The sequence below is a fragment of the Monodon monoceros genome, unplaced genomic scaffold (assembly GCF_005190385.1).
Source record: "Monodon monoceros isolate NGI ecotype Baffin Bay Population unplaced genomic scaffold, NGI_Narwhal_1 Super_Scaffold_18, whole genome shotgun sequence".
NCBI lineage: Eukaryota > Metazoa > Chordata > Mammalia > Artiodactyla > Monodontidae > Monodon > Monodon monoceros.
In genome coordinates this window covers 110167362-110194752 of record NW_021703774.1, presented here as the reverse complement: position 1 = coordinate 110194752, position 27391 = coordinate 110167362, and the positions used below count along the sequence as shown (strand labels likewise).

General features: G+C 37.6%; 1 long non-coding RNA gene across 1 annotated transcript in view; it reads left to right on the top strand.

Moving 5' to 3' along the window:
• The window catches only part of LOC114899752, a 253117-nt gene that overhangs the window by 191884 nt on the left and 33842 nt on the right, over positions 1 to 27391 (top strand). The window lies entirely within an intron of this gene.

Sequence of the window (27391 nt, the reverse complement as noted above, 5' to 3'; positions counted from 1 at the left end):
AAGCATACAAACATAAAAAACTTTTGAAAAAGAAATTACACTTCTAGGACTATACATATACATGTGCAAAACCACACCTACATGTAGTGCCATAATAGGAGCTTTGTGTGTGTCTGTGTATGTAAAAGCAAAAGACAGAAAATAAACCTAAATAGACCCACATCAACACTATAAAACATTTATCAATATATTTTAAGACAAACAAAAAACAAGACGTAATACAGTTGGTAAAGTATGCTACCATTTATGTTTTTAAAAGGAGGGGATGGGATATACACATTTGCATAGAATATTTTTGTATGTATACACAGGAAACTGACAAAGTTGTTTATCTCCAGGGAAGAAAACTTGGTGGCTAGGATACAGGGGTGATAGAAACTTCTCACACCTTTTGTATGTTTTAAATTAGAATATTTTGAGTGTATTAATATTCAAAGAATAAATTGAAATACAACAAACTTTAAGCATCTTAGTTTGTAAATAACAGTGGTATCCTATAAGCATGATTAGTTTCAGACACCTACTTTCTAATTAAAGGGAGAGTGGCTCAGTGGCATGTTGAAACCAGCTCCCTTTAAACAAGCAGGCTTGAAATCTAAATACAAATCAGAGAGGCAGGGTGAAAAAAACCACCCAAGAAGAGCCTAACATTCTACACATGTAAAAATGTCAAAATGGACAACCTGAATGTACTTTCTGATAATAGTTTGTAAAGTATCTTCCCAACTCTACATTCAGTGACATTGCATTGGTAGCTTGAAATACTGGTGGGAGTATTTACCCCAAGGAAATTCGCAAACACTACAAATCAGGGTTTAATTAGAGTTGGGGGGGAGGAGAGCCAGTGGTTAGACATTCCGCAGCACAGCACTGGCTCAAATATTCTAACTCTTACCATGATTTTCTTTGAGACTTTCAAATTACTTGACATTTTTTCCCTAAAACATGGGTTGACATTAAATGACAGTGAAGTTGATGAGAGGTGCACGGTAAAGGAGGATAAGCATAATGCAGGTGGAGTGCTAACAATTAAAAATATATCCTCATCTTGATGCACAATCAGTGGCACCCATTGGAAGGAAGGAGAACATGGAGATGCCACTCACTGTTATCTCCCCAGTTTAAAAGTACAGAGAATTTTCTGTCTCATTTTTAGACAGTTACAGAAAAGCTGGATAAATAGAATTAAGCAGATTTGCAAGCTTATTTTGTTTCTTTGTATCATTTAGTGCATCTCATTTAATATTTGCTTGTTTTATTAATAATTGAGAACAACTTTGCAACACACAGGAATGCAGAATAACTTTTGACCCTATGGGAATTAATGTCTAGTTACAGTGGTCCAGAAATGATACAAGTTATGATAATAAAAATCCTGGTCAGCTATTTTGCACTTTATGTTCTGTAGATTGTTTCCTTATAGGTGTACCCCCCTTCACATGGAAGCTGCACAACAAGTTCATCTAGGTATAATAGCTTTATAAGTAGCAAACTTCTTATATATACATGTATGGCCATTATATAAATTTAACCTTTTATTAATAAATATGATGAAAGAAAACACAGAATGTTATATGCATCTTCAAAGGAAAATTACTTTGAATGTGCAAAAAAATGTAATTTTTAACATCATTCTGCATTAAACTTTTATAAGCCCCAGTTAGGCTCCCTTCTATAGAGGATTTTCTCTAAAGTGAGTATATGTTCAAGATTTTTTTTTTTTTTCAGGAGTGTTTGTATTTTCCCTCCTTCAAAAACAGCTCCTGCTTATGTAAATACACTCTCCTTGACATTACCTGTGTCAGTATTGCCCAAAGGGAAGTCTATTTCAAATATACAAACTCTCCATATTTGGGAAATAAAAATTAAATCAGATATTTTTGTCTATTTGTTATTAAAATTCTAGCTTAAGTTTGCCCAAGGACAGAGCTAACACAGGCACACCTACTTGTATCACTGTAATGCACATATTTACTTTATTTGAAATTGTATTGACCATTTTGAGACACCTCTGGCTTCGACATTTCTCTGGCTATCAGGTTAATAGATATATTTTGGTGGTATTAAAAATCAAAGGCCGGGCTTCCCTGGTGGCACAGTGGTTGAGAGTCCGCCTGCCGATGCAGGGGACACGGGTTCGTGCCCTGGTCCAGGAACATCCCACATGCCGCGGAGGGGCTGGGCCAGTGAGGCATGGCCGCTGAACCTGCGCATCCGGAGCCTATGCTCCGCAACGGGAGAGGCCACAACAGTGAGAGGCCCGCATACCAGAAAAAAAAAAATCAAAAGCCAATGACCTTTTTAAATCACCTCTAGGTATAAAAATTGCAAAAGCAAAAAATAAAATCAATATATGAAAATCAGAATATCTTTATTCAGTAAATTCAGATTGAGCATTTAATCTGTTGGGTACTGTTGACATCACCAAAAAAAAAAAAAGTGCCTACATGAATCTATCTCCATTTAGCAACTTCAGAAACAATGCAGATCATTTATCAGCTGTATGAACTTGAGCAAGTCATATTAGCTTCCCTAAATCTCAGTTTCCTCATCTCAAAGTGGTGTTAGTTGGATATAATAAGCAATATGTGTTGGGTGCCACAATAAGTGATCCAATGAATGCTATAGGAATTAGAAAGGGGACAAATTAAATTCTTTGGAATAGAAACCAACCCTTATTCATACTGGTAATCTAAACACCTAGTATAGTGCCTGGTATAAAGTGAGCACTCAGTCAATGTCTGTTGCAGAATTAGAGGCTCAGTAGTTTATTGTTAGCTGATCTAGAAGGAAAACCTTATGAATAAAATAGAATTTTAACAGCATCTTGAAGAATGGGCAGGATTTGTATTGATAAGGAGAATAGGAAAAGATATAGTAAGTGGAAAAAATAGCAGAAGCCAAACTCTGGAGAGGAAATGAGAAGAGTGTTTTAAGAGGACAATGAATAAGGTTTCCAGACCAAAACGAAGAGCAGATAAAGCCAAAAGTAAAATCTAAATGTTACCAGGAAAGGTGAAAAGAGATTTATGATGAGCCTTAAAAACCAAGTGGAGGAGTGTGGACTTTATTAGGTAAGTAAATGAGCAGTGGAGGAAAGGCATGATGAAAAATGCTGTATCAGGGAGTTAACCTGGCAGTGAAGGGGGGGGATACATTCCAAGGAAGGAAGTTTGAGCTGCAGCCCCACAAGGGGAGGTCAATATGCAGCAAAGCAGCTGGTGTAGAGGTGAAAGGCAGTGGAAACAAGGGAGGAACAGATTTGGGAGAGATGCTAAAGTAAGAATCCAGAGCATTTAGTGACTTTTAATATGAAGAATGAAGATGAGGGGTCAGGAGAATGGGATAAAGTTGGTGCTAATAATGGATTGTTACAAGAATAAACAGCATGTTTCAGATGGGCCTTGTGGCATTCTTCTGAGAATAATTGCATTGTTTATTACAATGAACTGTCCAATATATATTGGGCACAATTAAGTATGCATTGAATCCTTATCTTTGTCCAGTCTGCGCTAGGTGCTATGGGAAATAGAGAGGAAGTAAGTCAATAACATAGATACTCTCAAGATACTGATTAAGATGAATATTAAGAATATTAAGAGCAATGTGTATTGAGCACACAGAATGTCCCACGTACATTAAACAGACTGTCTTATTTAATCCTCAAAACAAATTTATGAGGCCAGTACTACAGTTTGTGTCCAATTTACTTACAGAGAAACTTTGGTGTTATGTTGGTTAACTAACTGACCCAGTGTAACAAGGACAGTGAATAGATTCAGGAATAAAATCCCACCCGTCTGATCCGAAAGCCTGCAGTTTCACCACTAGACCATACATGACTTACATATATGGAAGTCATTAATGGATGACATAAGACTTAATGTTATTGGGGAACAACACCTGTGGTATCATGAATTTTGTTTTAGAGCAGGAAGAAGAGAGATAGGGCTTACAAGAGAAGCTGTATAGGCAACTACACAGAAAGGAATGATATAATGTGCCCAGGACATCGGAGAGGTCAGCTTGACTATTGCATGAGAGTGAGTGATGAAGGGGAAAGCATTGAAGGTGTAATCTGGGCCTGATGATGGCTACAGGGCTGAACGCCTGAAACAGAGTTGTGACTCAATACATACTGGAATCAATCAGTTAATAAATATTTATTGATCACCAGTCATTTTCCAGTAGTGGCAAGCCCTGGAATTCAGGATGAATGAACCCTCCTCTCCCATTTACCAGGTGTCAGCTCAGTCCTCATACCAGTACAGACCTAGAATGCAGTCTATCCGGGCAAGCACCTCATTTTTTTTTTTTAATTTTTATTGGAGTATAGTCGATTTACAATGTTGTGTTAGTTTCAGTTGTACAGCAAAGTGAATCAGTTATACATATAGCCACTCTTTTTTAGATTCTTTTCCCATAGAGGCCAATATAGTATTGAGTAGAGTTCCCTGAAGCACCTTATTCCAGAGCAATTCAAACTGCTCTTTTCTCAGGAGGGCACCGACTCAAAACGTATCTGTGATCTTCTTCATCACACTCAGTTTCATCGTGTTCCATCTTATTACTCTGGCACAAAACCCCTAGAGGCTCTGTGTGACATGAGGAAAGTAATATTTTTAGTATACGTGATAGACTGGAGAGGAAAAAGAACAGAGTTTAGAAAGATAAGTACCTAGCACTCTATCTGATGCATACCTGTTATGCAATAAATATTTGTTGAAAGAAGAAAGAAACTTTAAAGAAGGTATCCTAATAATTCAAGTTTGAGGCAGAAAGGACTCATGTTAATAGAAAAGGGGAATTATAAATGAATCAAAAGACATGTCACAGGAAAATATCAACATAATAGATTGGATATGTGGAGAAGGAGAGAAAAAAGTCATGCCCTACACCAAGTTTTTGAAGCTGTGCATTTGACAGAGGTGACGTAACTGATAGAAATTCCAAGAATTAGAAGCTTTGTTACGCTAGGAATTATTTCTCTGGTTCTCTGCTGTACTCCAGAAACTAGCAGCATACTAAACAAATAGTAGGCAGGCAATAAATAATTAGAGCGTTGAATAACTAATGTGTTCATTTTAAGAAGAAAATCAAACTCTCATATCCTGAAGCTATGGGTCTCAGCTCAGAGCAATGACATTTACCGCTAGGAATCCATGTCTTAATGAACAATTTTTATGGAAGGGATTTTGTAATATCTTTTAATAAGTTAGAGCAGGAAACATGCACATACTAGCACAAATGCCTAGTGGTATTCTTGATTTAAGGTTAGGGCTAGAATCATGTTTACAATGGAGGACCTGGGATAGGTATTGGCTGGATTCCTGAAACCACATCCAAGATGGATTTATTTACCCGGAAGGTCAATGGACCCCTCACCTGCATGGGCCTTATTATCAATTTTTTTTTTAATTTCTTAAATTTTTATGTTTCAGACCCCACAAAACCTGGACACACCTCTGAACCACTAGCCGTACATTAGCTCCAGCTGGAACAAAAAAAAAATATTTGAATTTTCCTGTTGCCATTTCATCATGCCAGATAACTGAAGTTTGTATCCTAGACTTCAGGTTGAGTTAGAACTGAATTCCAGTTATGACGCTTATAAGCTCCATGGCTTTGGTCCAATATTTTCAACTTCCTCATCTACAAATGGAAATAATAATAACTATACTTTAGGATTATTAAAAGCTTAAATGTGCATTATTATCACTAATTAGTCCAGTGATTCTGGTACTCATTTTTCCCTTTTTATATTTAAAATATTATATATAACTGATATTTTGTTATAAGTATTCAGAAGCCCATTAAATAAGGCTATCATAACTTTTCCTTTACTTTTCAAGTTATCATGCTAGAATTCCTGGAGATGCTGATTTGCAAGAGTTACATACCAAATTCAGAACATACCTTTTCTTTTTAAAAATTTCTACAATCTCAGCATCTATTGAGTATAAGTCTAAAACTGAGTACTAAAGTTTTATGAATAACGATTTTTCTTGAAGAGATTACCTTCTCACCAAATTATTCCAAGGAGTTTTTTCTGGCTGAACAAAAAACCAAATTCAGAAAATAATTTAGTGGTCATCCTTATTATCTGGAAACCCCCAAAGAGCAATGAAAATCAATAAATAAAAGCATAATTTGTATTGTAACAATCACCAAGTAAAGTATGATTAGAATTTTATTATTTTCATAATTATATATATATATATATTTTTTTTTTTTTTTTTTTTTTGCGGTACGCGGGCCTCTCACTGTTGTGGCCTCTCCCGTTGTGGAGCACAGGCTCCGAACACGCAGGCTCAGCGGCCATGGCTCACGGGCCCAGCCGCTCCGCGGCATGTGGGATCTTCCCGGACTGGGGTACGAACCCGTGTCCCCTGCATCGGCAGGCGGACTCTCAACCACTGCGCCACCAGGGAAGCCCCATAATTATCTTTTAAAGAAAAGTTAACTCTTACATATTTTTGAGGGGAAAGGGGCTCTTACATACTTTTGCCCTTAAATATGTTATACTGAATTTGTTTCCCACCTTACCTACTCATTATATCACTTCAGAATTGGAAGAAATGGATTAGGCAAAATTTCCCAAATTTTTAAAGTCTGAGAAGTCCTTTTTCTAGTAGTTGTATGTATGCTTAAATATCTTTTCATTTTAAAAATTACAAAATACTAAAAGCAACTCTGAATTCCATAATGCTTTCAGATGAATTTTATCTGAATAATCTTAATAGCAGCTACATACATTGGAAGCAAAGCAATACAAATGTGTATAGAATATTTTAGTACAGAGGTTAGTGTGCATTCTTCTGGGAACAACTCCATGTCCAATCCCTCCTCCCACCCTAATTTCATCCTCGGAGTCTAAGGAACACCAGCTGGGAATTATTGTTTCAGGAATTTCAGAGTCAGTAGGCAGAATATTACTGCTCATTCGAGTCTTGACTCCTTCCTAGCATAAGAGAAAATCATCATGTGAATTCAGAAAAGAGGGGGTACACATGGGGCCACTTTCAGATTATGTGTGTTTCATGCAAAACCTCACCACGAAAATCTGAAGAGAATCTCCTTTTACAGACTATGGTAAACCAAAGTTCTACTTCTGGTGCTGCTGGCCATTACAATGGGCTTCATTTACCTTATCTGCCCATTAGAACTGTATTAGAAGATAATACTTTTTAGCTGCAGCACACTTTACCATCATCAAAGCACTTTCACATACATTATCTCATTTGATCTACACAGCAACTTTGAGCTAAGACAAATAATACTATTCCCATTTTTCAGATAAGGGAACTGAGGCTTAGAGACTAAATACTTTATCCAAATTAAACGTAATTAGTGTTTGAGGCAGATGCTTAGCAAAGTCTTTTAATTCTTGACTTAGTGAGTTTCTGACTATACCCCACTGGCCCCATTCTGTAAATCTAAGATTCTAAGAATCATGTCCCATCTTGGAGACACTTTACATGGCTTATGCCTGAGAATCTTCAGTGTCTGGTAAGAGCAGAAAAACGCAGCTATTCTTTAAAGTTTTTTCAAAGGTTACAGAAATAAACGCAAGTTATTTTTTAAAAGTTTATTAATTCAGATACTGGCTGAAAATTGTGATTTTTTAATTTTGATGACAAAAGCATACATTTATGAAGCTTTCCTTTTCATCTCACCCTTCTTTCTTTATCCCATTGATTGTGGGCTTGCTGGTTCTGTGCTTTTTGGCATTTCTGGATGAATCTCAGTGATTTGAGATGGCTGCTACTGAACTGTTGTTTAGTACTTTAGTCCATGTCTGCTCTAAGTGTGTACAACGTAGAAAGGATTCTTTTCTGAGGACGGAGACTGTAAGCTTCAAGAAGATTTGAAGGGTTTTGTTTTCCAAGAGCTGTCAAGTTTCTTTGAAAGAAGTGAAAGAAATCAACACAGGAAGATGTGAGAGTGATTTTAAAATATTTTAAATATCTCTTTTGTTTTCCAGTCTTTTTCAGATTACAGTTCTGTTGTTAACCATTCCGTAATTGAAAGCCTCTATCTTTGGAATTTCGCTCTGGAATGATATGACCCTTCTTTATTGTGTGTATGTTGAGTGTGTGTGTGAGTTCCCTTCTTTTTTCTTTTTCTTTCTTTCAGCTTTTTCTCTTTCTTTCTTTCAGCATTTTCTCTGAATGGTAAAGGTTTATCAGAGACCAAAAACTTCTTATCTTTTCAAAGAATTGAATTTATAGTAAAAATCGTTTGATCTAAAAATAAAGATGAAGGGGATATAGAAATAAAAGTAACATTGGAAGAATAATGAGAGAAGAAACAGACAGGAGACCAAAATTGTACAGTAGACCATGTTTAAGTGATTTACTTGGGGTTATGTGATTTTAAAAGCAACATATAAATGCATAGCAGAATTTTGGCAGATGAAATTGTGTTGTGTTTACTTTCAGGCACTCAATGATGATAAACAGTTATTTAGTACAAGTAGTATGCCCGATGGTGCAAAGAACACTGAATTAGATACGGTTCCTGCAAAGCAGGTTTGAAATCTAAATACAAATTAGAGAGGCAGGGCATAAAACACCCTGAAAAAGCCTAACATTCTACACATGTAAAAATGTCATCGTGCGTATTCTAAGTGTACTTTCAGACATAATTTGTAAAATTTCTGAACTGCACATATATTTACACAAATTTGATATGTGCACAGATGTAAAAATGTGGATCTCAGACACGCAATTTAAGGGTGATACATTTAGCTGCTAAATACAGGTATCCACCTGAAAATTGCTATCTTTTCTGCTCATCTCCTTTACATTTTAAATTCCTTCCAATTCCTTTTGAAATTACAAGTTTGACTAAACGTACAAACATTTTTTGTTTCTGAATAATGTGTGTCAAATATATATTTGAGTGAAATTTTCTCTAAATAATTTTAAAATTTTGTGTATCCTCTCTGTAGTTGCTGTTTGCTCACATTATGAAAACATTTTTTTTAATTGGCAAAATGAAAAATTGAAGAGCCGTGGAGAAAAACAAACCAAATTCTTCATATGAACAATTGTTTCACATTGATGTCTTGAAACAAGAATGATTTCTGCTATTTATTTACCAGAGATGAGTACAGATAATTTCATTGTGCATCGATTTTCTCTAAGGAGGGAGGAAGTGTGGTCAGGTAAAACAAAGCATTGAAATGGGGAATCATCAGCCTTAACTTCTATTCTCATCTTTATCTTCAGAGTTTTCTCTGACTCTTAGAAACTCACTTGATTACCGTGATCCCAGTTTTTTCAGTTCTTCCTTTGTTTCTTGTGGTTGTTGCTTTGTTTTTATAATGGACACAATCAGACTTATAGATAAAAATATTTGAGTTCTTTCATTAGAATATTTTAATTGGTCTGGTCTACAAACACAATATACTGATAAAACGGGAGCCAATACAATCATACACCATTCAGGAACATAATCATTCACCATTATAGCCAAACGTTTAGTGAGAGCATACTGTATGCTAGACACTGAGCTAGGCACTGCATAAATATATTTGGTCCTTAAATCAAAATATACTTGTGAAACTGTCATTCTGTGAAAACATAAACTTCCCAGCAGGCTAATACTATATGAATGAAGGATAATTATCCATAAAAAGATCACTGTGCATTTTAAATACAAAGAACTCCTTTATTTTTGAAAAATACTTGTTAAACACAAAAAGTATCAAATCTCTTGAACTGTTTTTATTCTGTTTTCAAATTACTGTTTTTAAATTTGTGGAGAATCTCCCTTGAATACATATATCTGTGCCTTACTACATATTTTAATTGGAACTCACAGTAACACTATTTCTTTTATTTTTTTGTCCTTCATGTATTTTCTTTTTTTCTTTTTAACATCTTTATTGGAGTATATATAATTGCTTTACAATGGTGTGTTAGTTTCTGCTTTATAACAAAGTGAATCAGCTGTATGTACACATATACACCCATATCCCCTCCCTCTTGCGTCTCCCTCCCACCCTCCCCATCCCACCCTTCTAGGTGGTCACAAAACACCGAGCTGATCTCCCTGTGCTATGCAGCTGCTTCCCAGTAGCTATCTATTTTACGTTTGGTAGTGTATATATGTCAGTGCTACTCTCTCACTTCGTCCCAGCTTACCCTTCCCCCTCCCCATGTCCTAAAATCCATTCTCTACGTCTGGGTCTTTATTCCTGTCCTGCCCCTAGGTTCTTCAGAACGCTTTTTTGTTTTTTTTTTAGATTCCATATATGAGTGTTAGCATACGGTATTTGCTTTTCTCTTTCTGACTTACTTCACTCTGTATGACAGACTCTAGGTCCATCCACCTCACTACAAATAGTTCAGTTTCATTTCTTTTTATGGCTAATATTCCATCGTATATATGTGCCACATCTTCTTTATCCATTCATCTGTCGATGGACACTTAGGTTGCTTCCATGTCCTGGCTATTGTAAATAGTGCTGCAATGAACATTGTGGTACATGACTCTTTTTGAATTATTGTTTTCTCAGGGTATATGCCCAGTAGTGGGATTGCTGGGGCATATGGTAGTTCTATTTTTAGTTTTTTAAGGAACCTCCATACTGTTCTCCATAGTGGCTGTATCAATTTACATCCCCACCAACAGTGCAAGAGGGTTCCCTTTTCTCCACACCCTCTCCAGCATTTATTGTTTGTAGATATTTTGATGATGGTCATTCTGACCAGTGTGTGGTGATACCTCATTATGGTTTTGATTTGCATTTCTCTAATGATTAGTGATGTTGAGCATCCTTTCATGTGTTTGTTGGCAATCTGTATATCTTCTTTGGAGAAATGTCTATTTAGGTCTTCTGCCCACTTTTGGATTGGGTGGTTTGTTTTTTTTAATATTGAGCTACATGAGCTGTTTATATATTTTGGAGATTAATCCTTTGTCCATTGATTCGTTTGCAAATATTTTCTCCCATTCTGAGGGTTGTCTTTTTGGCTTGTTTATGGTTTCCTTTGCTGTGCAAAAGCTTTTAAGTTTCATTAGGTCCCATTTGTTTATTTTTGTTTTTATTTCCATTATTCTAGGAGGTGGGTCAATAAAGATCTTGCTGTGATTTATGTCAAAGAGTGTTCTTCCTGTGTTCTCCTCTAAGAGTTTTATAGTGTCCAGCCTTACATTTAGGTCTCTAATCCATTTTGAGTTTATTTTTGTATATGGTGTTAGGGAGTGTTCTAATTTCAGTCTTTTTACATGTAGCTGTCCAGTTTCCCCAGCACCACTTATTGAAGAGACTGCCTTTTCTCCACTTGGGATAAACCCTGCTTGATCATGGTGTATGATCCTTTTAATATGCTGCTGGATTCTGTTTGCTATTATTTTGTTGAGGATTTTTGCATCTATGTTCATCAGTGATATTGGCCTATAGTTTTCTTTTTTTGTGACGTCTTTGTCTGGTTTTGATATCGGGGTGATGGTGGCCTCGTAGAATGAGTTTGAGAGTGTTCCTCCCTCTGCTATACTTTGGAAGAGTTTGAGAAAGATAGGTGTTAGCTCTTCTCTAAATGTTTGATGGAATTCTCCTGTGAAGCCATCTGGTCCTGGGCTTTTGTTTTTTGGAAGATTTTTAATCACAGTTTCAATTTCAGTGCTTGTGATTGGTCTGTTCAAATTTTCTATTTGTTCCTCATTCAGTCTTGGAAGGTTGTACTTTTCTAAGAATTTGTCCATTTCTTCCAGGTTGTCCATTTTATTGGCATAGAGTTGCTTGTAGTAGTCTCTCATGATCCTTTGTATTTCTGCAGTCAGTTGTTACTTCTCCTTTTTCATTTCTAATTCTGTTGATTTGAGTCTTCTCCCTTTTTTTCTTGATGAGTCTGACTAATGGTTTATCAATTTTGTTTATCTTTTCAAAGAACCAGTTTTTAGTTTTATTGATCTTTGCTATCATTTCCTCCTTTTTTTCATTTTTTCTGATCTGATCTTTATGATTTCTTTCCTTCTGCTAACTTTGGAGTTCTTTTGTTCTTCTTTTTCTAATTGCTTTAGGTGTAAGGTTAGGTTGTTTATTTGAGATGTTTCCTGTTTCTTGAGGTAGGATTGTATTGCTATAAACTTCCCTCTTAGAACTGCTTTTGCTATATCCCATAGGTTTTGGGTCTTTGAGGAACACTATTTCTAATTAAAATTATTTTATCCCTATTAGGAATGAACCTACTATTCATTCTATCCTCAAGTTTTTTATGCCAGTTTTATGCCAGTTCAGTCTTGGTTACAGTGAAAGATTTTTTTAAAATACATAAAATGTCATTTTCAAATTGTTGGTTTTGTATTCATGCTGTTTCTTTTTTCATTTATCATTGAAAATGTTTTTTAGGATTGGATATTTAACAAGAAGTTCTGTGACTTATGCTAGATTTTATTTATATTTTGCTCTTCACATCTATATTATATAGGAATCTAACTAAGCTATCATAAAAAAGAAATTCTGAAACACAGAGGCTCAAACAAGATAAAAGTCTACTCTTTCACATAGGGTTTATATGATGGGATCATTGGTGTATGGCAGCTGCACAGTGTCAGGGACACAGGTTCCCTCCATTTAATTGCTCTGCCATCTTCAACTGTGGCTTCCATCCCCTGACCTAATGTGGCTGCTCCAGCTCCAGCCATCATATCTGCCTTCAACTAGCAGGAAAAGAGAAAAGGGTAGAGGAATGCATGCTTCTTTCTTTTGAGGGCATAATCTGAAATTTTTGCACATAATTTCTGAAATGATTCATAGTATTTGTTCAGGTACAACCATACCAGAAGACATAATGAAGTAGTGAGATTCTTGCACCTACGCATAGAATCGCTGTGAATATAATAGCCACAAATACAGCTTCATACCAGGATCCTGGTTTATGTTGAGGCAGCATTATTTTGGGTGATGTTCTAAAACTCTTAGTAAAATACAACTCTTAGTAAAATTTGGAATAAAACAACATAAAAGCTTCCCTCAATATATATAGCTTTTGCATTTCTGAAAGAAAGTGTGTCAAAACAGTGCAAAATAAACCTAAAAAACTTTGTGTTGGATGTGAAATAGAATTAGGTTCTAGGCTTGGATAATTATAAGCAAGTTTTTCACCTACAGAAATGTCTAGCAGAATGTTTGAAAGTCATGGGATGTGGATCAATTCTTGTTGTGTGGGACTTTCCTATACTCTATGGTACATTTATCATCCCTGGCCCTGACCATGGAATTCCCTCCTCTAGTTACTGTAACAACCAAAACAGCTCCACAAATTTCCAAAATGTCCCCTAGGGACAGTACAACTCATATAGATAGCTCTAGAGCTACAAGGTATGTTGACACCTGGTCTAACTTCCAACATAACACAGATAACAATTTTAACATATAGTTTGCAATGGTGTAATGAAGGATCATCAGATTTCTAACCATTAATATTTATATCATTGCCACCCATCACCCAATGCTGATATAATTCAAGGATTCAATGATATAATTCAAGGATTCTTTTAGGACAACATGCCACTTACCAGTACCAGATCCTGTACTTGTTATGAGTTTAAGCTGCTATATAAAGGAACCCTAAATTGGCCAGATGTTTATTTCCTTCTTATGTAAAAGGTTTCCTCGGCATTCCAGGACTGATATGTACAGATTGATAATTTGGGGACCTTGGGTACATCTTTCTTTTTGCTCTGCCATTCTCAAATATATTTTCATTTCATGCATCTAACATGGCTGCTCTAGCTCTAGCTACTATATCTGTATTCCAACAGTGAAAAGGGAAAAGATATTTTTTAAAGGCATAATCTTTCCCTTTAAAGGAAAATCTCAAAAGCTACACAGACAACTTCTGCTTATATCTCTTTCTCCAGAATTTAATATTTTTATTTTTGAGATTCTAACCTACAGATTGTTGGTAATTCCAAACATCTATTAGATATTGTTCTACCAGACAAGTGGCATAGTGAAATGAACCCCAAACTAGAAATTCTAATTCTGGCTGTGCTGCTAACGAGCTGCTTGATCCCAGGCAGGTCATTTAACTTCTATGATTCTGTTTCTCCATCTGCAAAACAAGAAAAGGAGAACTTAATAGGTTATTTCAAATTTCCAAAATCCAGATTATACTATAAAGTCGATCTTATGACTAAACTCAATCCGTAAGCCTTTTTTTCCCCTAACAATTACCCAGTCTATTCAGTCTATTCGTTGTGATTGATTTTTATTTTCAGAAGTCCTTCCAGTGTTACAAAGTACATTAAGAACATAGAATTTAATGAAAAAAACTTATGTCTTTGCCATAATTTTTTTAGACAAATACATATTGAGCACTTATCACATGCTAGACACTGAATTAGACACTGGAGATTTAATGGTGAACAAGATAGGCACAATTTCTTCCCTTATACAGATAAATAGACAGAAAATAATTGTAGTTTATAGCAAGTGCTATGGAAGAAATGTATACATGGCTAAACAAGAGCCTAATAGAGGTGACCAAGTTTAGACAGGGTGATCACAAAAGCCCAAACAGAGACCTTTAGGGGAGAATGAGCTGGCTATGCAAATCGTGGGGATGGGGAGAACATTCCAGACAGAGGGAACAACCTGTGCAAAGGCTGTATGATGGGGAGGGGGTGGGATGGGGTGGATGGAATGACCAGGGTGGCTGCAGAATAGTGAGGGACGAGGGAGAAGGAAAGTGACCCAAGAAGAGAGTGTAAAAATAAACAGGGACGAGATCATACAGATACTAATAGGCCCTGATAATGAATTTGGATGTATACCAGTTTATTTTCAGGGACAGGTTAAGACACTGAAGTGGGGGACCTCCCTGGTGGCGCAGTAGTTAAGAATCCTTCTGCCAATACAGGGGACACGGGTTCGAGCCCTGGTCCAGGAAGATCCCACATGCTGCAGAGCAGCTAAGCCCGTGCGCCACAATTACTGAGCCTGTGCTTTAGAGCCCGCGAGCCACAATTACTGAGCCCACGTGCTACAGCTACTGAAGCCCGCGTGCCTAGAGCCCATGCTCTGCAACAAGAGAAGCCACCGCAATGAGAAGCCCGTGCACCGCAACGAAGAGTAGCCCCTGCTCGCCGCAAATAGAGAAAGCCCGCGTGCAGCAACGAAGACCCAACGCAGCCAAAAATAAATAAATTTTAAAAAAGACATTGGGCTTCCCTGCTGGCACAGTGGTTGAGAGTCCGCCTGCCAATGCAGGGGACACGGGTTCGTGACCCGGTCCGGGAAGATCCCACATGCCGCGGAGCGGCTGGGCCCGTGAGCCATGGCCACTGAGCCTGCGCGTCCGGAGCCTGTGCTCCACAACGGGAGAGGCCACAGCAGTGAGAGGCCCGCGTACCACCAAAAAAAAAAAAAAAAAAAAGACATTGAAGGGGTTCAAGCGGGAATTATGTGAATCAATTTTCAGTTTAGTGTCATATCTGCTTTTGGGGAAAGGAAATAAAAGAGAGAGGAGAAAAATAATCCAGGGAGAAATGATAGCAATTAAGACAGAGGGGTGGCAATAAGAGAGAGAGAGAGAGAAAAATCTACAAAGTGCAGTTTAAAAGGTTTAATTAATTATACATCATATTGCAGAACCAAGAACCAATCACATTTTGAGGTCCTACCATATGTCCCGTATGGCAGACACATGATTGTCCCTGCCCACTGGGAAGTGATAATTTATTAGGGGAACAATTAACAAATAAAAAATCATATCAGTAATCTCATAGAACCTCCCCTGACACCTTATAAAAAGTCATTTTTTTGTGTTAACAGGGAAAATATGTAGAAATATAAAAATATTTTTACGTTATATCATTGCTGGTGCTTATTGTATTTATAGTCTGATTTTCCTGTGCCAGTAACCAGAACGTGAGCAACGTTCAAACAGGTATTTCATTCTTTTCTACATACATACTCTTTCTTTAGGAAAAATTTAGGCCAGGTCTTAGACATGGGGTAGATACCAGATTGTAGCAGTTGGTGGGAAGGTTAAAAGAACACTCAATTTAGACATTACCAGCATATCTAAGCTCTCATGCACAACTGCCAACAAAGATCCTGAACTCTGGACTCTTCACAGATCCACTTTTTTTTTTAAATTTAACTGTAGTTGATTTACAATATTGTATTAGTTTCAGGTGTTCAGCTTCAGATCCTTTTCCATTATAGGTTATTATAAGATATTGAATACAGTTCCCTGTGCTTTACAGTAAATACTTTTATTTATTTTATTTATATGGTGTGTATCTGTTAATTCCATACTCCTAATTTATCCCTCCCCCTCCCCTTTCCCCTTTGGTAACCATAAATTTGTTTTCTATGTCTGTCAGTCTGTTTTCGTTTTTGTACATAAGTTGATTTGAATTATTTTTTTAGATTCCACATATAAGTGATATTATATAATATTTGTCTTTCTCTGTTTGACTTATTTCACTTAGTATGATAATCTCTATGTCCATCCATGTTGCTGTAAATGGCAATATTTCATTATTTTCTATGGCTGAGTAATATTCCATTGTATGTATATACCACATCTTCTTTATTCATTCATCTGTCAATGGACACTTAAGTTGCTTCCATGTCTTGGCTATTGTAAATTGTGCTGCTGTGAACGCTGGGGTGCATGTATCTTTTTGAATTGAGTTCTTGTCTTTTCCAGATATATGCCCAGGAATGGGATTGCTGGATCATATGGTAACTCTATTTTTAATTTTTTAAGGAACTTCCATACTGTTTTCCATAGTGGCTGCACCAATTTACATTCCCACCAACAGTGTAGAAGGGTTCCCTTTTCTCCACACTCTCTTTAGCATATATTATTTGTAGACATTTTGATGATGGCCATTCTGACCAGTGTGAGGTGATATCTCATTGTAGTTTTGATTTGCATTTCTCTAATAATTAGCAACATTGAACACCTTTCCACGTGCCTGTTGGCCATCTGTATGCCTTCTTTGGAGAAATGTCTATTTAGGTCTTCTGCCCATTTTGTGATTGGGTTGTTTGTTTTTCTGATATTGAGTTGTATGAGCTGTCCATATATTTTGGAAATTAAGCCCTTGTCAGTCACATAGTTTGCAAATACTTTCTCCCAGTTTACAGGTTGCCTTTTCATTTTGTTTATGGTTTCCTTTGCTGTGCAAAAGCTTATAAGTTTGATTAGGTCCAATTTGTTTATTTTTGCTTTTATTTATTTTGCCTTGAGAGACTGATCTAAGAAAATATTACTAGGATTTATGTCCAAGAGTGTTTTGCTTATGTTCTCTTCTAAGAAGTTTTATGGTTGTACTATATTTAAGCCTTTAAGCCATTCTGAGTTTATTTTTGTGTATGGTGTGAGGGAGTGTTCTAACTTCATTGATTTACATGAGACTTTCCAGCTTTCCCAACACCACTTGCCTAAGAGACTGTCTTTTCTCCACTATATATTCTTGCCTCCTTTGTCGAAGGTTAATTAACCGAAGGGTGTGGGTTTATTTCTGGGCTCTCTATTCTGTTCCACTGATCCACTTGTCTGTTTTTGTGTCAATACCACACTTTTTGATTACTGTAGCTTTGAAGTACTATCTAAAGTCTGGAAGGATTATGCCTCCAGATTTGTTCTTTTTACTCAGGATTGCTTTAGCAATTCTAGGTATTCTGTGGTTCCATATCAATTTTAGGATTATTTGTTCTAGCTCTTCACACATCCACTTTTGTGAACACTTCCGCCTAAATAATAGACAAACTCATAGATGGCCAACATAGGCTATTTGCTTTCTAGAAATTATAAGAAACTGATTTAATTTCAAATAAGAAAATTAGACCAAATATAGCAAATTGTCTCATTTAAAATAACCAGTGCACTGTATTAGGAATATCTTTTCAAAGAAATATCTTGGAATAAACTGAGAGTAACTTGCCTCAGACTTAAAAGTCCTAGATGAAGAACTACACTTTTGCTACTTAAATTATACTTTGAGGGGCTTCCCTAGTGGCGCAGTGGTTAAGAATCTGCCTGCCAGTGCAGGGGACACGGGTTCGAGCCCTGGGCTGGGAAGATTCCACATGCCGCAGAGCAACTAAGCCCTCGTACCACAGCTACTGAAGCCCATGCTCCACAACAAGAGAAGCCACTGCAATGAGAAGCCCACGCACCGCAACGAAGAGTAGCCCCCACTCACCACAACTAGAGAAAGCCCGTGTGCAGCAACAAAGACCCAACGCAGCCAAAAATAAATAAATAAAATAAATTTTAAATATATATATATATATATATATATATATATATATATATACTTTGAGGCAAATTTTCAAAACATATTGACATTGGAGAACTTCTTGTGATAGCCTCATGGCATAGGGTTTGCACTCAATACCACAAGTTCAAAAACTACCTGACTCTCACATTTGTAACAATAACCCCAGTTCTTGTGGATGGTAATGTGGTTGGCCCTCTGAGTTTGTCAAGAACAACTGGGATAAGGAAAATTTTAAAAAGTCAGAGGCCTAACATTTGTGGCCATTCCCATTCCCATAGTGCCTTTTGCAAGAGTAGGGAATGGTAGTTCTGATATCCTGGACACAATTTAAACTGAGTAATAACACTTTGCCTACTTGAATGCCCCCTGTAGTTTCAATTAGCTGGGCATGCTTCTGAACATTCTTTCGCTGTTAGGCGAGGCATTTTACAGCCGGCATGCATTGCTTCCGTGGTGAATAAAAGGGTGTTCTCATGAGTAAAAGAGTGTTCTCATCTAGCACCAACTTTTCAAACCTGTGCAAGAGTAAGGATATAATTTAAACATTTATAATGTACAGTGTGGCAACCATAGTTACTAACACTTTATTGAATAATTGAAAGTTACTAAGAGAGAAAATCCTAAAAGTACCCAAGAAAAAAATTCTGAAACTTTATATGGGGACAGGTGTTAACTAGACTTGTTGTGGTGATCATTTTGCAAGTATACAAATATCAAGTCATTATGTTATACACCTGAAATTAATATAATGTTGTATGTCAATTATACAGCAATAAAAAATAAAATAAACAGCCCTAATTTGCAATACATTTTCTGAATAGTAGGGTCAATAACACTTGTATAACATTTCTAATCCTAGGAAAGGCATAAAATCCAAGAATACAGTGGTCTACTCTTTTGATTATCAATTCAATAAATAGAGTCATGGCATTATTGCTGTTGGGTGCCTAGTTAATAACCACACGATAACGCTCAAAGCTCAAAAGAAATATAAAGGATATTCATAATTCAGCAATGGATTATTCAAATTTTACAGTAGATATGTCAGCAAATAATACTGGTTAAAGAAATCATATTCCCCTAATCCAACATTTCTTCCATTGTTTCACAGAAAACTGGTGTCCTTGAAGATCTTAGCAGATGTCCATCAACAGCAGTTTATGTTATCTAACAAGTTTGGGATATGCTGGGTTGAATAAAGTTAAAAACATTTTATTTTGTTTTCACAATGCCTTAATAATATGCTAATTCTTATTTTGACCTCCAAGAAAAGGATACAGTATGTGGAACTATATTTTCCCATTTCACGTGACTATAGAACCCTGGAACATGTGTTACTGTACATGGTATGTAGTTACACTGATTATCCTCTCTGCTTGCCTTAAGGGTCTCGTTCTCTCACTTCCCTCAAGTCATTTGCTCAAATGGCAACTTCTCGGTGGTGCCTACTCTCACTAACTTGTTTAAAATGCCAACCTCTACCCTTACCCGTTTGGCAATCCTGGTTCGCCTTATCTTGCTTCACCTTTTATCCATTGCATTTATCATCTACATAATTATGTAATTTATTATGTTTATAGTCTGACTCCTTCCATTAGAAAGAGAGCTTCAGGAAGACAGGAACTTTTATTTTACTTTGCTGCATCTCCAGTTGTTAGAACAGGGCCTAGCTTATATTAGGTTCTCAGTAAATATTTGTTGAATGAAGAAAAAAAAGGGAATGTTAATAATGTATGTTACAGTCAGTTATGTCTTAGAATCTAGGAAATATTATCAGGGGACACTTGCATTCTTTTGGAACTCACTGCTGCCAGAATTAATTTAGCATGTGTTAAGAAAAAAAGAGTTTAAAGTCATTTATGACTTTCCTTTCTCTAATTTTTATCACTCCCCTTCCTCCACCTGAAATTAATTTCTTGCCAAGTTGCCAAGCCCTGCCAACTCCATTTCAATAATAACTTCCTCATTAATGTCCTTGCCTCCTTTCCCACTAGGAAGGGCACATGGTAGGGGGGACGGCTGGCAATAATGCAGGGAGGAGGCCAGAACCTTATCAGAGGTGGCCTTCGATACAATTAGACTTTCTGTGAGAAGCAGTAGTGAGCCACTGTATTGGTTTAAGCAAAATTAGAATTTTAAGAAAGTTATATCTGACAGTGATGTATCAAATGGCCCAGACATCAGTGTGATTCTCATTTCTAATTCTGCACTAACTCTTAATTTCCCTTCTTGTGATGCTCTTTCCATCGATTTCTCATCTATTCTCTCTTTGGTCACCTACTCACATCTCAGACCTACTAGTTCTCCAAGAGTCTGCATATGCAGCAAAGACACAGGCTCAATGATATCCCTGTCCCATCTCCTCTGAGATCTTTTTGGCCTCCATGCATAGACTGACCACAAGAAAAGGGTCAAAGGGAGGAAGAGGATAAAGAGAGAAGCTTGACATATAATTCTGATTATGATCTCCAAATATTCTGATATAATGTAAATTAATCCCACTTTACAAATGAGGGAACTTCAGTTCAAAAAGATTAAGTATTTGGGAATTCCCTGGCAGTCCAGTGGTTAGAACTCGGCACTTTCACTGCCAGGAGCCCAGGTTCAATCCCTGGTTGGAGAAATAAGATCCTGCAAGCCATGCAGTGCGGCCAAAAAAAAAAAAGAAAAAGCGAGAGAGAGAAAAGATTAAGTATTTTACTGAATTTCACGTAGGAAGTGAGGTTCAAGCCTAAAGCTTCCCAAAAGGATAAGAGAATAAAATTGGCTGACTTTCACTGAACCCATTCTAGAGAGTGAGGTGTATGTTTTACATGAATGATCTCATTTAAATTCCAACAGCTTTATGAGAAGCTGCATTTCTTATCCCCATTTTACAGATCAGGAGCCTAAAGTTAGAAAGATTAAGTAATTTGTCTAAGTTCACGCTTCTCAGAAATGGTGATTCTAGGAGTAGAGCCCATTTTATCTAACTGACGCGAGAGGTCCCAGCCCCCATGTTATCAGTTAACTCCAATGTTTTCCACTATGCCATCTTACTTCGTGTGGCATGGACAAGGACACATTTCTGGCCCAGCCCTGACCATCACTACATGCTGGTCTGTAGGCCTTGATATAGGTGAGCCCTCTACGCTCCTCTATCAACATGCTGGCAGCAGCCATTTATCCTGCCAGTGTTTTGTGGGGAGAAGGAACCACTCTGGACAGATCAGTCCCCTGAAAATAGAAGGTCTTTTTTACCATGTCTTTTCCTGTTTCATTTTAACGATTTATATCCCCTCCACCACCATCTACCACCTTCCCCTACAACTGTGGGGAAGGGACAAAACTCTCAAGGTTAAGATACAAAATTACAGTTAAATTTCAACTATCTAATCAAAAAAGTCCCATATAAATTTTAAATGTTTACCTTTACTTTTCTGCTCAGGACTGTGGGTTGCATGGGGGCTTGGCAGCATTTCACTTGGAAACCCAGAGACTGGCTTCTCCCTTTTTTCTTTCATATTCATTTGCGGTTGGTTTTCTATAGTTGAGGTTTGGGGTAGAGGCATCTAAATTAGATAGCTGTTAATTTGTATCAAAGGAGTTATTACCCAAAATACTCTGTGATACAAAGATTGGCACAAATAAAGGCTTAGAAAAATTTAATTCCCATAGATGTGATGATATGACACAATAATAAAGAAAAATCAGAAGCATCACAAATGTATTTACACTATGCTCAGATGTGAAAGAAATGGGGTTACTTTATTTAAGAATTGGGCTTCCTTCACAATCCCATACCCACCAGGTAGTTTAGAAAACATATTTTAGTTAAATTTAAATTGTTGGTTCAATGTTATTTGGTAATTCAGTCCATCTCTTTATGTAACCCAGTTTCTGCCTAGATGAGTCAGGGAAATGCTTGTCAAGAGTTCTGCCCTCTCCACCTGGATATACACACGATGAATAAGGCGTATGTAATCTTATAGGAGGTAGACTTCTTGAGTATATGACATATTTTCTAAGCTCTCCTGGTTTGGTCTGTTCCCAGAGCTGGTGACATCCTACAGTGACTTGTCCCTACCCTGGGCAATCTGATGCCCCCATTGCTAGAAACTGCCTTTGGTGATAATCATTCATCTTTACTTAACTCTGACAATGCTCTGGGGCACCATTTACACTTACTGATTGGGCCCTCATCTCCACTTTTTTTTTTTTTGCGGTAGGTGGGCCTCTCACTGTTGCGGCCTCTCCCGTTGCGGAGCACAGGCTTCAGACGCGCAGGCTGAGCGGCCATGGCTCACGGGCCCAGCCGCTCCACGGCATGTGGGATCTTCCCGGACCGGGGCACGAACCCATGTCCCCTGCATCGGCAGGCGGACGCTCAACCACTGCGCCACCAGGAAAGCCCTCATCTCTACTTTTGATGACAAAATGTATTCCGTGGCATGTTACTGTGACCTCAGTGGGAATTTAGCCTACAGTGGGTGGCTTCATTCCCCTTAGGCAACCTCCTTTGGCAAAGTTGCTAGGCAGGTCCTTCAACTACTTTCAGTCAGATCTTTCTGGTTCATTCCGAACCAGGATGCTCCAAAACTTCTGGATAGCTGTCATATCATACACGAGCTGAGGGAGACTCTAAGGGGCTTAAACTCAGACCTCTGTGTGCAAAACCATGTTAAGCCATTAAATTTAATTTGCTGTAACATCCTCCATGTTTAAGCAGAAGTTTCTAAGGCAATAGCTTCCAATATCCTTGTGGAGGGCAAAAGCCACTTTCCTCAGCATTTCCCCCAACCTCTCTAGAACATCTCTTCAATTCTCTTCTCCCACTGAACACCTTCCTACCCCAGGAATTAGTGTAGAGAAGAAAAACTGGAGCAGTGCTCACTTACCTTTCTACCTTCTTCTACCCAGAATCCAATAGGAGCTGAGAAGCCAGTCATGTCCTGCCTTCTTCCTAACCTGTCCCACTCTCCTCTCCTTTAAGACTCTCTAGTATTTTTTGGCCAGCTTCTCAATATGTTAAAGAAGAAATAAAGGAATTTAGAAAATCCTTTTCTTTCCAACGACCCAAATTTCATGACTACTGTCTCAAAAGAGTCCGTTTATGAGATCCAAAACTGATCAATGGCTTCTTTGTTCTAACCCTGGGAATGCACACCTTCTTCCCTGGGGCTATATGCTCAAGAGGTAGAAGGAAACTTGATTTGCAAGGGAACTCAATTTAAAGGAGAAGTGTAAGTACTTTGATTTATTATTTCAAATGATTCAAATATGATTTCAAATATGATTTCAAATAATTCTCATTATAACTCCCACTAAGATAACAACATTAGTCTCTGACTACGTCAGATTCTGTGCACCAACATTATTTTATTTTTTTTACTTAACTCTTACAATAACCCTATTATGAAAGTCTTATTACACCTATTTTCAGAGAAGAAAACCAAGGCTCAGAATGGTTCACACAGCTGGTAAGGAGTTCTTGCTCTTATCTGCAGGCTAGAATAGTTTTTTTCAGTTTGACTACAACTCACAGAAGAAATACAATATATGTCACAATCCAGATATGCACATAACAAAGCAAGAGTTTCATATAACAATATTTAATTTCCACTCATTTTCTTATATTTCATGCAATCTATTCCTTTCTTTTTTTTTTTTAATGCTGTCACAACCTACTAAATTGACTTTACAACCTACTAAAGGGTCATAATTGACAATTGAAAAATGCTACTCCAGCACCTGCAGTATCAGTATTACTGAATTCTAATAGAAATTACATCAAACTATTTAGCCATTTGGAAATCAGGCTAAGGTAATTTTTTGTGTACAAGCTGTAATTGGGAGAGCTTGAGTATGAAAGACTTGAAGCAAGTAAAATAGTAAAATGTCAATTAAATACTAAGTAGCTTTAAAACTACTTAGCAAGAAGAAATCCAGATGCTGAATAAACATAGATTTGTAGTTTAAACACTTACCATTTCACAAAGTCATCTTTTTAAATTTGGCCTCTCAGAACTTATATCTAGATATTTTCACCCTCCATTTTGATCTGCGGACTTAATTATATCTCAGGATTTTAATTTTTTCCCCCAAGGATTTAGATTAAAATACAGCACTAGTTCCTTCAAAATTTTATTCCAAATCTCTAAATAGTTTCAAAAGAGAAAGGCTTTCCTGAGCTCAAAATTCTTGGATGATAAAGGATTTGTCAGTGGACATTCTGCACTTAGAATAAGCAAGATAAACCTAGGATTGATAACGCCAATTAATCATTTTGGAATGAATGAGTGACATTTCAGGAAACAGAAGGTTCAGAAAGTGTTCAAGAATTTCAAGGTCATAATCTTTTTTCTAGATACTAGCGCCATTGAGAAGAAACTAGCACTGGGGGTTTCAGGAGAGGGTTAAAAAAAAAAAGTATAAACAAGTTTGTGGAAGGAGAAACTCATATAACCTGCAGGGGGCACTAAGGTACTTTTAGAGAAAGAATCAGATGAATGGGCATGAAAGGTACCTGTTATCCCAAATGTAAGGAGGCAAATGGGAAGAAAGTAGTAGATGTCTTCATTTATCATTCCTCATATGGTTCTGCTACTTGCTGCTTTCTTTCTCAAGTAGGCTGCCTAGACAGCAATCAGTGATTATAAAAGATAAACTACTAAATGATAGGAGAGGAAAAAAAATTCCAAAAAAGAAGCTTCTTTCTACGGATTTGATAAATGAGCCATTGCCAACTAATAACTCCAGGATTTACCATTTAGTCAGGATTAGGAAATCCAAGGAGAAATGTTCAGAGCTCATGACATATTGATTATTGGCAGAGCAGTGGTAAATTGCTGAAAGGAGTCTTAGTTCTTCCTTTATACGGTAGGGTCAAAAGGAGATCACAGAGGAAGGCTCAGGTCAATGCCTTATTTTGCAGGATTGCTTCTCAGGAAGGAATGAATTGGATTAAGAATGATACCCAGGGGCTTCCCTTCCCTGGTGGCGCAGTGGTTGAGAGTACGCCTGCCGATGCAGGAGACACGGGTTCGTGCCCCAGTCCGGGAAGATCCCACATGCCGCGGAGCGGCTGGGCCCGTGAGCCATGGCCGCTGAGCCTGCGTGTCCGGAGCCTGTGCTCTGCAACAGGAGAGGCCACAACAGTGAGAGGCCCGCGTACCGCAAAAAAAAAAAAAGAAGAATGATGCCCGGGAATGCCCTTACATTTGTATAAACTTAACAGTGTGTAAAGCCCTTTTGTAAAACCCAGTTTGCTCCTCTTGATGACTTTTTTTTTTCCGGTACGCGGGCCTCTCACTACTGTGGCCTCTCCCATTGCGGAGCTCAGGCTCCGGACGCGCAGGCTCAGCCTCTCCGCGGCATGTGGGATCTTCCCGGACCGGGGTACGAACCTGTGTCCTCTGCATCGGCAGGCGGACTCTCAACCACTGCGCCACCAGGGAAGCCCCTTGATGACCATTTTATATTTGAAGGTTTATGGAGGTTAACTGGTTTGCCTAAGTCACACAGTAAATTTCAGAGAGGGGTCTTTAATTGTGTTTGGAGGGACTTATTCACAATGGGAAAATTCTGTTACCAGTCCAAGAGCTGTCAATTTATATTTTAAAGTGAAAATCAAATGGCAGATAGTCACAAAGCAAAATAAGGAAAATTTCTCATCACACGCTTTGTAGTTCCAAGAAGCTAACAGGAGTTTTCACAACATTGTCGCGCCAACACAAATGGCTAATCTTAACAGCACGCTAAATTGGCAGTCATGCTGTCTGCCTGATCAACAGTATTCCATGCTGCTTGCAATTTATCTTGTTACAACTCCTCTGGGTGAAAGTATCATTTCCAAGAAGTCCCTGTCAGAAAGTAAATAGAATTCTAATAATAAAAGTTAATAGAAGTAGAACCATTCATGCCTTCCCTCCACCTGGCCCTCCCCCTTTTAAAAAGTTCATTTATTTCATATATTTCGAAGCCTGAAAGCCAAAGGGAATCTGGAGTCAAAACAGGAAGAACAGGTTTGGGTGTGAACTCCAGAGGGAAGCCTCAGGTCTCATGATGAGACGCAGTGATGTCATGAGCTCGAGAGGGGCTTTGAATTCAGACACAGGGTGGAAACCCAGCCCTGCCCCTTAGAAGTACTTAGACTTATTGAGCCTTATTTTCATATTTGTGAAATAGGGATAAAATACTGATCTTGAAAGTTGATGTAAGGATCAGAAATAATACATGTAAATGTGTGGCACAAAATAAATCCTCAGTAAATGGTAACTAGAATTTGGGGTCCCTGAGGCTTGGTGAGAAATGTGGCCCAGAGCAATGTTGAGAGCCCTGAAGACAAGTTTGCCGTCTTCCCAAGCCTGCCTGCAGCGAGGCCTGACTTCAGGTCTTATTGTGGGTCTGCATATGCAACAGGCCAAAGACTCTGTCAGAAGACATCTTTTGTCTGAGTGTCACTTTAAGTTCCTAAGGATTTACTATACTTTGATTTGTACGAATCCTCCAAGATCAAAGATGGATTCTGAATGTTAGTTGTCAAATGAACGAACAATTGTGGAAATATAAAAGCAAGCAATTCATGTTGCCTTAGGAATAGCTCATTTGCAAAATCTAATATGCTATTACATTGACATATTTCCTCATTTCGTCTATTAAATCCTCCGTGTTAGTAAAACTAGTTTGTCACAACTAAATGCTACAATTATGTACATTTACGTACACGTTCTATGTGTATAGTCTGCCTATAGTGTCTAAAGAAAGCTGGGTCTGATTTGAAAAAAATCAGGAAATGAAGGTCCAAATTGAATAATAGCCTCTGCATTTCAAATATCTTTGAGTGTAGCTACGTTTTTTTAAAAAAAATCTTCTGAAGTTCATACCTTTCTAAAACTTTCATTCTTCTAACACATCAGTGAACTAAAAGTTCTTAGATTAGAGACCGGGACGTTCGGCTTGCGAGCGGGAACGTCTTAGTCGTACACGGAGAAAGAACGATTTAAAAATGGGTGATGTTGAGAAGGGCAAGAAGATTTTTGTTCAGAAGTGTGCCCAGTGCCATACTGTGGAAAAGGGAGGCAAGCACAAGACTGGGCCAAATCTCCATATTCTGTTTGGACGAAAGACAGGTCAGGCAAGATTCACCTGTGTT